Source organism: Meriones unguiculatus, chromosome 2, assembly GCF_030254825.1.
Source record: "Meriones unguiculatus strain TT.TT164.6M chromosome 2, Bangor_MerUng_6.1, whole genome shotgun sequence".
Lineage (NCBI taxonomy): Eukaryota > Metazoa > Chordata > Mammalia > Rodentia > Muridae > Meriones > Meriones unguiculatus.
This window is the reverse complement of record NC_083350.1, coordinates 90,958,122-90,968,242: the sequence shown is the minus strand read 5'-3', so window position 1 is coordinate 90,968,242 and position 10,121 is coordinate 90,958,122.

Sequence of the window (10,121 nt, the reverse complement as noted above, 5' to 3'; positions counted from 1 at the left end):
TACTCCTGTAAATATCCCATGTGTTTTGTGTTTCTTTCTTTTCCCTTCCTCCCCTCTCTCTTTTTCTTTATCTTATTGAAAAGGATTTTTCTCTCATACAAAATATCCCAACCACATTTTCCCTTTTTTCTATCCCTCCCAACTCCTTTTTATCCCAACAGCTTCCCCTTAGTCTCCTTTTAGAAAAGAGCAAGCCTTCAAGAGATAACAACCAAACAGGACAAAACAAACATATTAAGATAAGGCAAATGCCCTCATTTTGAGGCAGGTCAAAGCAAACCAACAGCAGAAAAAGAGTCCCAAGAGAAGGCCAAAAAAAGGCCAGGGGCACACATGTTCCCATAGTTAGGAGTCCCAGGAAAACACCAAGATAACAGCCACAACCAGAAGATCTGGTTCAGACCCTTGCAGACCCCATGAGTGCTGCTTCAGTCTCTGTGAGCCGGTGTATGCCTTGATTAGTTGATTCAGTGGGTCATCTTCTCCTGGGGTACTCCATCCCCTCTGACTCCTATTATCCTTCCACCCCCTCTTCTGCCGGCTCCCCTGAGTTTCAAGGGAATGGGGACCCCCAACTTAAACACTTCCCACATGTCTGGCTGAGAGCCACTGTGTCACCACCCATTTGCTGCCAAAAGAAGTCTCTAACCCTAATGCTCAGTAGCCCTAACCCAAACCCTATCTCTAACCATAAACCTAACACTAACCCTTGTCTTAAACCTAACCCTAACACTAGCCCTAACCCTAACGCTAATGCTACCCTAGCCCTACCCCTAGCACTAACCCTAACCATAACCCTACCCCTAGCCGTAACCCTAATCCTAACTCTAAACCTTGCCCTAAACCTAACTCTTATCCTAACCCTAAACCTGACACTAATCCTAAACCTAACCCTAACCCTAACCCTAGTCCTAACCCACACCTAACCCTAACCCTAGCCCTAACCCTCACCCTAAATCTAACCCTAACCCTAGCCCTAACCCTAAACCTAACCCTAGCCCTAACACTAACGCGAGCCCTAGCCCTAGCCTTAACCCTAAACCTAACCCTAACAATAACCCTAAACCTTGCCTTAAACCTAACCGTAACCCTAACCCTAGCCCTAACCCTAGCCCTAACCCTAACCCTAAACCTAATCCTAAACCTAACCCCAAACCTAACCCTAACCATAGGCCTAAATCTAAGCCTAAACCATGCCCTAAAACTAATACTAAACCTAACTCTAAAGGTAACCCTAAGCCTAACCCTACCCCTAACACTAGCCCTAACCCTAGCCCTAACCCTAACCCTAACTTAAACCTAATCCTAGCCCTAGCCCTAACCCTAACCGTAATGCTAACCCTAGCCCTAGCCTTACCCTAACCCTAAACCTAACCCTAATCTTAACAATAGCCGTAACCCTAAACCTAACCCTAACCCTTGACTTAAACCTAACCCTAACCCTAACCCTAACCTAACCCTACCCCTAACCCTAACCCTAGCCCTAGATCTAGCCCTAGCCCTAGACCTAAACCTAAAACTAACCCTAGCACTAACATTCACCCTAACCCAAACACTAAACCTAACATTAACCGATAACCTAACCCTAACCCTAACCCTAACCCCTACCCCTAGCCCTAACCCTAAACCTAACCCTAACCCTAAACCTATCCCTAACTCTAACACTAACCAAAGACATAACCCTAACCCTAACCTTAGCCCTAACCCTAACCACAACCTTAACCCTAACCCTAACCCTAGCCCTAACTGTAAACCTAACCCTAACCCTTGCCTTAAACCTAAACCTAACACTAACCCTAAACCTAACCCTTACCCTAACCCTACCCATAACACTAGCCCTAACCCTACCCTTAACCCTAAACCTAGCCCTAGCCCAACCCTTAAACTTAAACCTAACCCTAGCCATAACACTAACCCTAGCCCTAGCCCTAGCCCTAAACCAAATCCTAACCCTAAGCTTAGTCCTAGCACTAACCCTAACCTTAACCCTAACCCTAGCCTTAACCCTAGCCCTAACCCTAACCCTAACCCTAACCCTATCACTAACCCTATCCCTAGGCCTAGACCTAACCCTAACCGTAACACTAACCCTACCCCTAACCCTGACCCCTATCCCTAGCCCTAACCCTAACCCTAAACCTAGCACTAACCCTAAACCTAACCAAAAACCTACCCATAACCATAAACCTAACCCTAACCTTAGCCCTAAAAATAAACCTAACCCTTGTCCTAAACCTAACCCTAAACCTAACCCTAACACTAACACTAGAACTAACCCTAACCTAACCCTAACCCTAGCCCTAGCCCTAACCCTAACCCTAGACCTAATCGTAAATCTAGCCCTAACCCTTGCCTTAAACCTAACCCTAGAGCTAACCCTAAACATAATCCTAACCCTAAACCTAACCCTAACCTCATCCTAAACCTAACCCTCACCCTAATCCTAACACTAACCCTAACACTACTCCTAACCCTAGCACTAGCCATGACCCTAACCCTAGCACTAGCCATAACCCTAACCCAAACCCTAACCCTAACCCTAGCCGTAGTCCTAACCCTAAGCCTAGCCCAAACGGTAAACTTAACCCTAACCCTAACCCTAAACCTAACCCTAACACTAACACTAGAACTAACCATAACCCTAATGCTAACCTAACCATAACCCTAACCCTAGCCCTAGCCCTAAACCTAACCCTTGCCCTAAACCTAATCCTAAACCTAACACTAACCCTACCTCTACCCCTATCCCTAACCCTATCTTTAGGCCTAGACCTAAACCTAACCGTAACCCTACCCCTACCCCTATCCCCTACCCCTAGCCCTAGCCCTGACCCTAACCCTAAACCTAGGCCTAACCCTAAACCTATCCCTAACCCTAACGCTAACCAAAGATGTAACCCTAACTCTAACCCTAACCCTAACCCTAATCTCATCCCTAAACCTAATCCTAACCAAAGACGTAACCCTAACCCTAGCCCGAAACCTAACCTAACCCTAGCCGTAGCCCTAACCCTAAACCTAACCCTAACACTAGGCCTAGCCCTAGCCCTAGCCCTAACCCTAACCCTACACTAACCCTTGCCTTTAACCTAAACCTAATCCTAACCCTAACCCTAACCCTAAACCTAACCCTAACACTAGGCCTAGCCCTAGCCCTAGCCCAAACCCTAACCTTAACCCAAACCCAAACCCAAACCCTAACCCTAACCCTAACCCTAACATTAGTCCTAACTGTAGCACTAGCCCTAAACCTAACTCTGACCCTAGCCCTAGCCCTAACCCTAACCCCTAGCCCTAGCCCTAGCCCTAACCTTAACCCTAACCCTAAACCTATCCCTAACCCTAACCATAACCAAAGACATAACCCTAACGCTAACCTAGCCAGAAACCTAACACTAGACCTAGCCCTAAATGTAAAACTAATCCTAACCCTAACCCTAACCCTAATGCTAGCCCTAGCCCTAGCCCAAACCCTAACCATAACCATAACCTAAAACTAAACCTAATCATAAACCTAACCCCAAACGTAGGCCTACCCCTACCCCTAACCCTAACCCTGTCCCTAACCCCAATCCTAGCACTAGCCCTAACCCTAAACCTAGCCCTAACCATAAACCCAACCGTAACCCTTGCCCTAAACCAAACCCTAACCCTAAAGCTAACCCTTCCCTAGCCCAACATCTAACACTAGTCCTAACCCTAACCTTATCCTAACCCTTGCCATAGCCCTAAACTTAAACTTAAAACTAACCCTAGCCCTAGCCTTAAACCTAACGCTAGCCATAACCCTAACCCTAACCCTAACCCTAGTCCTAGCCCTAGCCCTAACCCTAACGCTAACTCTAACATTAGTCTTAACCCTAAACCTAACCCTAACCCGAAGCCTAACCCTAACACTAACCGATACCCTAACCCTAACCCTAATCCTAACCCCTACCCCTAGCCCTAGCCATAACCCTAAATCTAAGCCTAGCCCTACCCCATATCCTAAACCCCTACCCTAGACCTAGCCCTAACCCTAAACCTAACCCTAACCCTAAAGCTATCCCTAACCCTAACCCTGACCGTAACCCTAACCCTAGCCAGAAACCTAATCCTAGACCTAGCCCTAACCATAAAACTAAACCTAATACTACCCCTAACCCTATACCTAACCCTAACTCTAACCCTAGCCCTAACCGTAAACCTAACCGTAACCCTAACCCTAACCCTAGCCCTTACCCTAACCATAACCCTAAACCTAACCGTAGCCATAACTGTAACCTAAACCTAACCCTAGCCCTAAACGTAACCCTAACCCTTACCCTAATCCTAACCCTAACACTAATGCTAGAACTAATCCTAACCCTAACCCTAACCCTAACCCTAAACCTAGCCATAAGCCTAACGCTAACGTTAGACCTAGCCCTAGCCCTAACCCTAACGCTAAACCTATCCCTAACCTTAACCCAAACCCTAACATTAGACGTAACCCTAACCGTAACCCTAACACTAACCCTAACCCTAGCCCTAAACATAACCCTAACCCTAGCCCTAGACCTAACCCTAACCTAACCTTAACCCTAGCCCTAGCCCTAACCCTAGCCATAATCATAAATCTAACCCTAACCCTTGCCTTAAACCTAAACCTAGAGCTAACCCTAAACATAAACCTAAACCTAAACCTATCCCTACCACTAATCCTAACCAAAGACATAACCCTAACCCTAATCCTAACCATATCCCTAGCTGGAAACCAAACCCCAGACCTAGACCTAACCGTAAAAATAACCCTAACCCTACCCCTAACCCTAACCCTAGCCCTAACCCTAACCCTAGCCCTAGTCCTAACCCCAACCCTAGCCCTAACCATAAACCTAACCCTTACCCTAAACCAAACCCTAACACTAACATTAACCCTAACCATAAACGTTAACCTAACCCTAACACTACCTATAAGACTAACCCTAGCCCTAAACCTAACCCTAGTCCTAAACCTCACCCTAACCCTAACCATAACACTAGCCCTACTCCTAACCCTAACCCTAGCCAAAACCATAAACCTAACCCTAACCCTTGTCCTATACCTAATGCTAACACTAACCCTAAACCTAACCATGAACCTTACCCTAACCCTAACCCTCACCCTAAACCTAACCCTACCCCTACCCCTAACCCTAACCTTAACCCTAAAACTCACCTAACCCTAACCCTTACCCTAACCCTAGCCTAAGACGTAACCGTAACCTAACCCTAACCCTAGCCCTAGACATAACCCTAACCCTAGCCCTAATTGTATATCTAACCTTAACCCTTGCATTAAACCTAACACTAGAGCTAACCCTAAACATAACCTAACCCTAACCCTAGTGCTAACCCTAATCCTAGCCCTAGCCCCAAACCCTGACCCTAGCCCTAACCCTAACCCCATCCTTAACCCTAAACCTAACCCTAGCCCTAACCATAAACCTAAACTTAACCCTTGCCCTAAACATAACCCTAACACTAAACCTAACCATAACCCTAAACCTAACCCTAACCCTCATCCTAACCCTAGCCCTAAACCTAACCCTAGCCCTAGCCCTAACCCTAACCATAATTCTAACCCTAACGCTAGCCCTAGCCCTAGCACTAGTCCTAACCCTAACCCTAACCATAACCGTAACCATAGCCCTAATCTTAACCTAAACCTAAACCTAACACTAACCGTAGGCCTAACCCTAACTGTAACCCTAACTCTAGCCCTAAACCTAACCCTAGCACTAGCCCTAACCCTAACCCTAGCCTTAATCCTAAACCTAACCCTAACCCTACGCATAACACCAGCCCTAACCCTAACCTTAACCCTAACCCTAGCCCTAGCCCTAACCTTAAACTTAAACCTAACCCTAACCTTGCCCTAAACCTAACCCAAACCCTAACCCTAATCCTAAACCTAACCCTAACCCTACCCACAGCACTAGCCCTAACCCTAACCTTAACCCTAACCCTAGCCCTAGCCCTAACCTTAAACTTAAACCTAACCCTAACCTTGCCCTAAACCTAACCCTAACCCTAACCCTACCCACAACACTAGCCCTAACCCTAACCTTAACCCTAACCCTAGCCCTAACCTTAAACTTAAACCTAACCCTAGCCGTAACCCTAAACTTAAACCTAACCATAGCCCTAAACCTCACCCTAACCCTAGCTCTAGTCCTAACCCTAACCCAAACCTACCCCTTGTCTTAAACTTAACCCTAACCCTAACCCTAACCCTAACCCTACCTCCAACCCTAACCCTAACCCTAGCTCTAACCCTAACCCTAGCCCTAACTGTAAACTTAACCCTAAACCTTGTCCTAAACCTAACCCTAAACTTAACCCTAACCCTACCCCTACCCCTAACCCTAACCCTAAACCTAACCCTAACCCTAACACTAGCTATAACCCTAACCCTAGCCCTAACCCTAACCCTAGCCCTAAATCTCACCCTAACCCTAACCTTAACCCTAGCCCTGTCCTAACCCTAACCCTAGCCCTAACCATAAACCTAACCCTAACCCTTGCCTTAAACCTAACCCTAACACTAACTGTAAACCTAACCATAAACCTTACCCTAAACCTAACCCTCACCCTCACCCGAACCCGAACCCTAAACCTAACCCTAACACTACCTCTAACCCTAGCCCTAAACCTCAACCTAACCCTAACCCTAGCCATAGTCCTAACCCTAACCCAAGCCCTCACCGTAAACCTAACCTTAACCCTTGCCCTAAACCTAACCCTAACCTAAACATAATCCTACCACTAACACTAGAACTAACCCTAACCCTAACACTAACCCTAATGCTAGCCCTAGTCCTAGCCCTAGCCCAAACCCTAACCGTAACCATAACCTTAACCCTAGCCGTAAACCTAAACCTAACCATAAACCTAACCCTAACCCTAGCCCTAAACCTAACCTTATCACTAGCCCTAACCCTAATTCTAGCCCTAAACATAAACCTAACCCTAACCCTTGCCATAAACCTAATCCTAACCCTAACCCTAAAGCTAACCCTAACTTAATGCTACCCCTACCACTGGCCCTAACCCTAACCCTAACCCTAACCCTAACCCTAGTCCTAGCCCTAACCTTAAACTTAAACCTAACCCTAACCCTTAACTTCTCCCTAACCCTAACCATAACCCTACCCCTAACCATAAACCTAACCCTAACCCTAACCGTAGCCCTAGCCCTACCCCTAACCCTAACCCTAAACCTAGCCCTAACCCTAACCCTAACCCTGAGACATAGCCCTAACCATAAAACTAACCCTAACCCTAGCCATGACCCTAACCCTAGCCCTAGCCCTAACACTAACTCTAGCCTTAACCATAAATCTAACCCTAACCCTAAACCTAAACCTAATCCTAACCCTAACCCTAACTCTAAACCTAACCGTAACTCTAACCCTAAACGTAGCCCTTACCATTACCCTAACCCTAACCCTAGACCTAACCCGAACGCTAATGCTAGCCCTAGCCCTAGCAATAGCCCTAACTCTAAACCTAGGCCTAACCTTAACCCTAAACCTAACATTAGATGTAAACCTAACCCTAACCCTTGTCCTAACCCTAACCCTAACCCTAACCCTAAACCTAACCCTAACGCTAATGCTATCCCTAGCCCTAGCTTTAGCCCTAACCCTAAACCTAGACCTAACCTTAACCCTAACCCTAACATTAGACGTAATCCTAACCCTAACCCTAGCCCTAAACCTAACCCTAACCCTAGCTTTAGACCTAATCCTAACTCTAACCATAACACTAACACTAACCCTAATCCTAAAAATAACCCTAACCCTAACCTTAACCCTACCCCTAAACCTAATCCTAGCCCTAGCCCTAACCCTAAACCTAGCCCTAACACTAACTCTAGCCCTAAACCTCACCCCAACCCTAACCCTAACCCTAGCCCTAACCCTAACTCTAGCACTAACCCTAACCCTATCCCTAACCATAAACCTAACCCTAACACTTGCCCTAAAACTAACCCTAACCCTAACTCTAAAGGAAACCCTAACCTAACCCAACACCTAACACTAGCCCTAACCCTAACCCTAACCCTCACCTAACCCTAGCCATAACCCTAACCCTAACCCTAACTCTAACCCTAGTGCTAGCCCTTGCCCTAGCCCTAACCCTAACACTAACTCTAACCTTAGTCCTAGCCCTAACCCTAACCTTAACCGTAACCCTAGAACTAACCCTAAACCTAAGCCTAACCCTCACCCTAACCGAAGCCCTAACCCTAACCCTAAACCTAGCCCTAGTCCTAACCCTAACCCTAACCCTAACCCTAACCTAACCCTAACACTAAACCTAAACCTAGCCCTAACCCTAACCTTAACCCGAACCCTAACAGTAACCCTGAGACATAGCCCTAACCGTAGAACTAACCGTAACCCTAACCATAACCCTAACCCAAGCCGTAGCCCTAACCCTAACCGTAGCCCTAATCGTAAATCAAACCCTAACCCTTGCCTTAAACCTAACCCTAGAGCTAACCCTAAACATAATCCTAACCCTAACCCTAGCTCTAACCCTAATCCTAGCCCTAACCCTAAACCTATCCCCAACACTAACCCTAGCCCTAAACCTCACCCTAACCCTAACCCGAACCCTAACCCTAGCCCTAGTCCTAAACCTAACCCTAGCCTTAACTGTAAACCTAACCCTAACCCTTGCCCTAAACATAATCCTAATCCTAACCCTAAACCTAACCCTAACACTAACACTAGAACTAAACCTAAACCTAAATCTAAACCTAAAACTAAATGTAACCCTAACCTTAACCCTAAACCTAACCCTAATGCTAGCCCTAGCCCTAGCCCAAACCCTAACCATAACCGTAAATCTAGCCCTAATCCTAAACCTAACCATAAACCTAACCCTAAATGTAGGCCTAACCCTAACCCTAACCCTAACCGTAGCCCTAACCCTAATCCTAGCACTAGCCCTAACCCTAACCCTAACCCTAACCCTAACCCTAGCCATAGCCCTCACCCTAATCGTAACGCTAACCCTAATCGTAGCCCTAACACTAACCCTATCCCTAAACATAAATGCAAACCTAACCTTTGCCCTAAACCTAATGTTAACCCTAACCCTAAAGCTAACCCTAACCCTACCTCTAACACTAGCCCTAACCCTAACCCTAACCCTACCTCTAACACTAGCCCTAACCCTAATCCTAACCCTAACTCTAGCCATAGCCCTAACCTTAAGCTTAAACCTAACTCTAGACCTAACCGTAAACCTAACCCTAGCCGTAACCCTAACCCTAACCCTAACCCGAGCCCTAATCGTAAATCTAACCCTAACACTTGCCTTAAACCTAAACCTAGAGCTAACCCTAAATATAACCCTAACCCTAACCCTAGCCCTAACCCTAATCCTAGCCCTAGCCCTAACTGTAAACCTAGCCCTAACCCTAAACCCAACCTTAACCCTAACCCTAAACCTAGCCCTAAACATAACCCTAAACATACCCCTAACCCAAAACTAACCCTAACCCTAACCCTAGCCCTAACCGTAAACCTAACCCTAACCCAAACCCTAACCCGAACCCTAACTGTAAATCTAACCCTAATTGTAACCCTAACCCTAAACCTACCCTACCCCTAACCCTAAACCTAGCCATAAAACTAACCCTAGACCTAGCCCTAACCATAAACCTAACCCTAACCCTAGCTCTAAACCTAACCCTAGACCTAGCCCTAACCCTAACACTAGCTCTAACTGTAAACATAACCCTAACCCTAAGCCTAACCCTAACCATAGCCCTTACCCTAACCCTAATCCTAACCCTAACCCTAGGCCTAGTCCTAACCCTAACCCTAGCCCTAATTGAAAACCTAACCCTAAACCGTTTCCTAACCCTAACCCTAACCCTAAACCTAAACCTAACACTAACACTAGAACTAACCCTAACCCTAACCCTACCCCTAAACCTAAACCTAACTCTAACCCTAAACCTATCCCTAACACTAACCATAACCAAAGAGGTTAACTAACCCTAACCCTAACCCTAGCTGTAAACCTAACCCTAGACCTAGTCCTAACCATAAACCTAACCCTAACTCTAGCCCTAACACTAACCTTAGCCCTAACCCTAA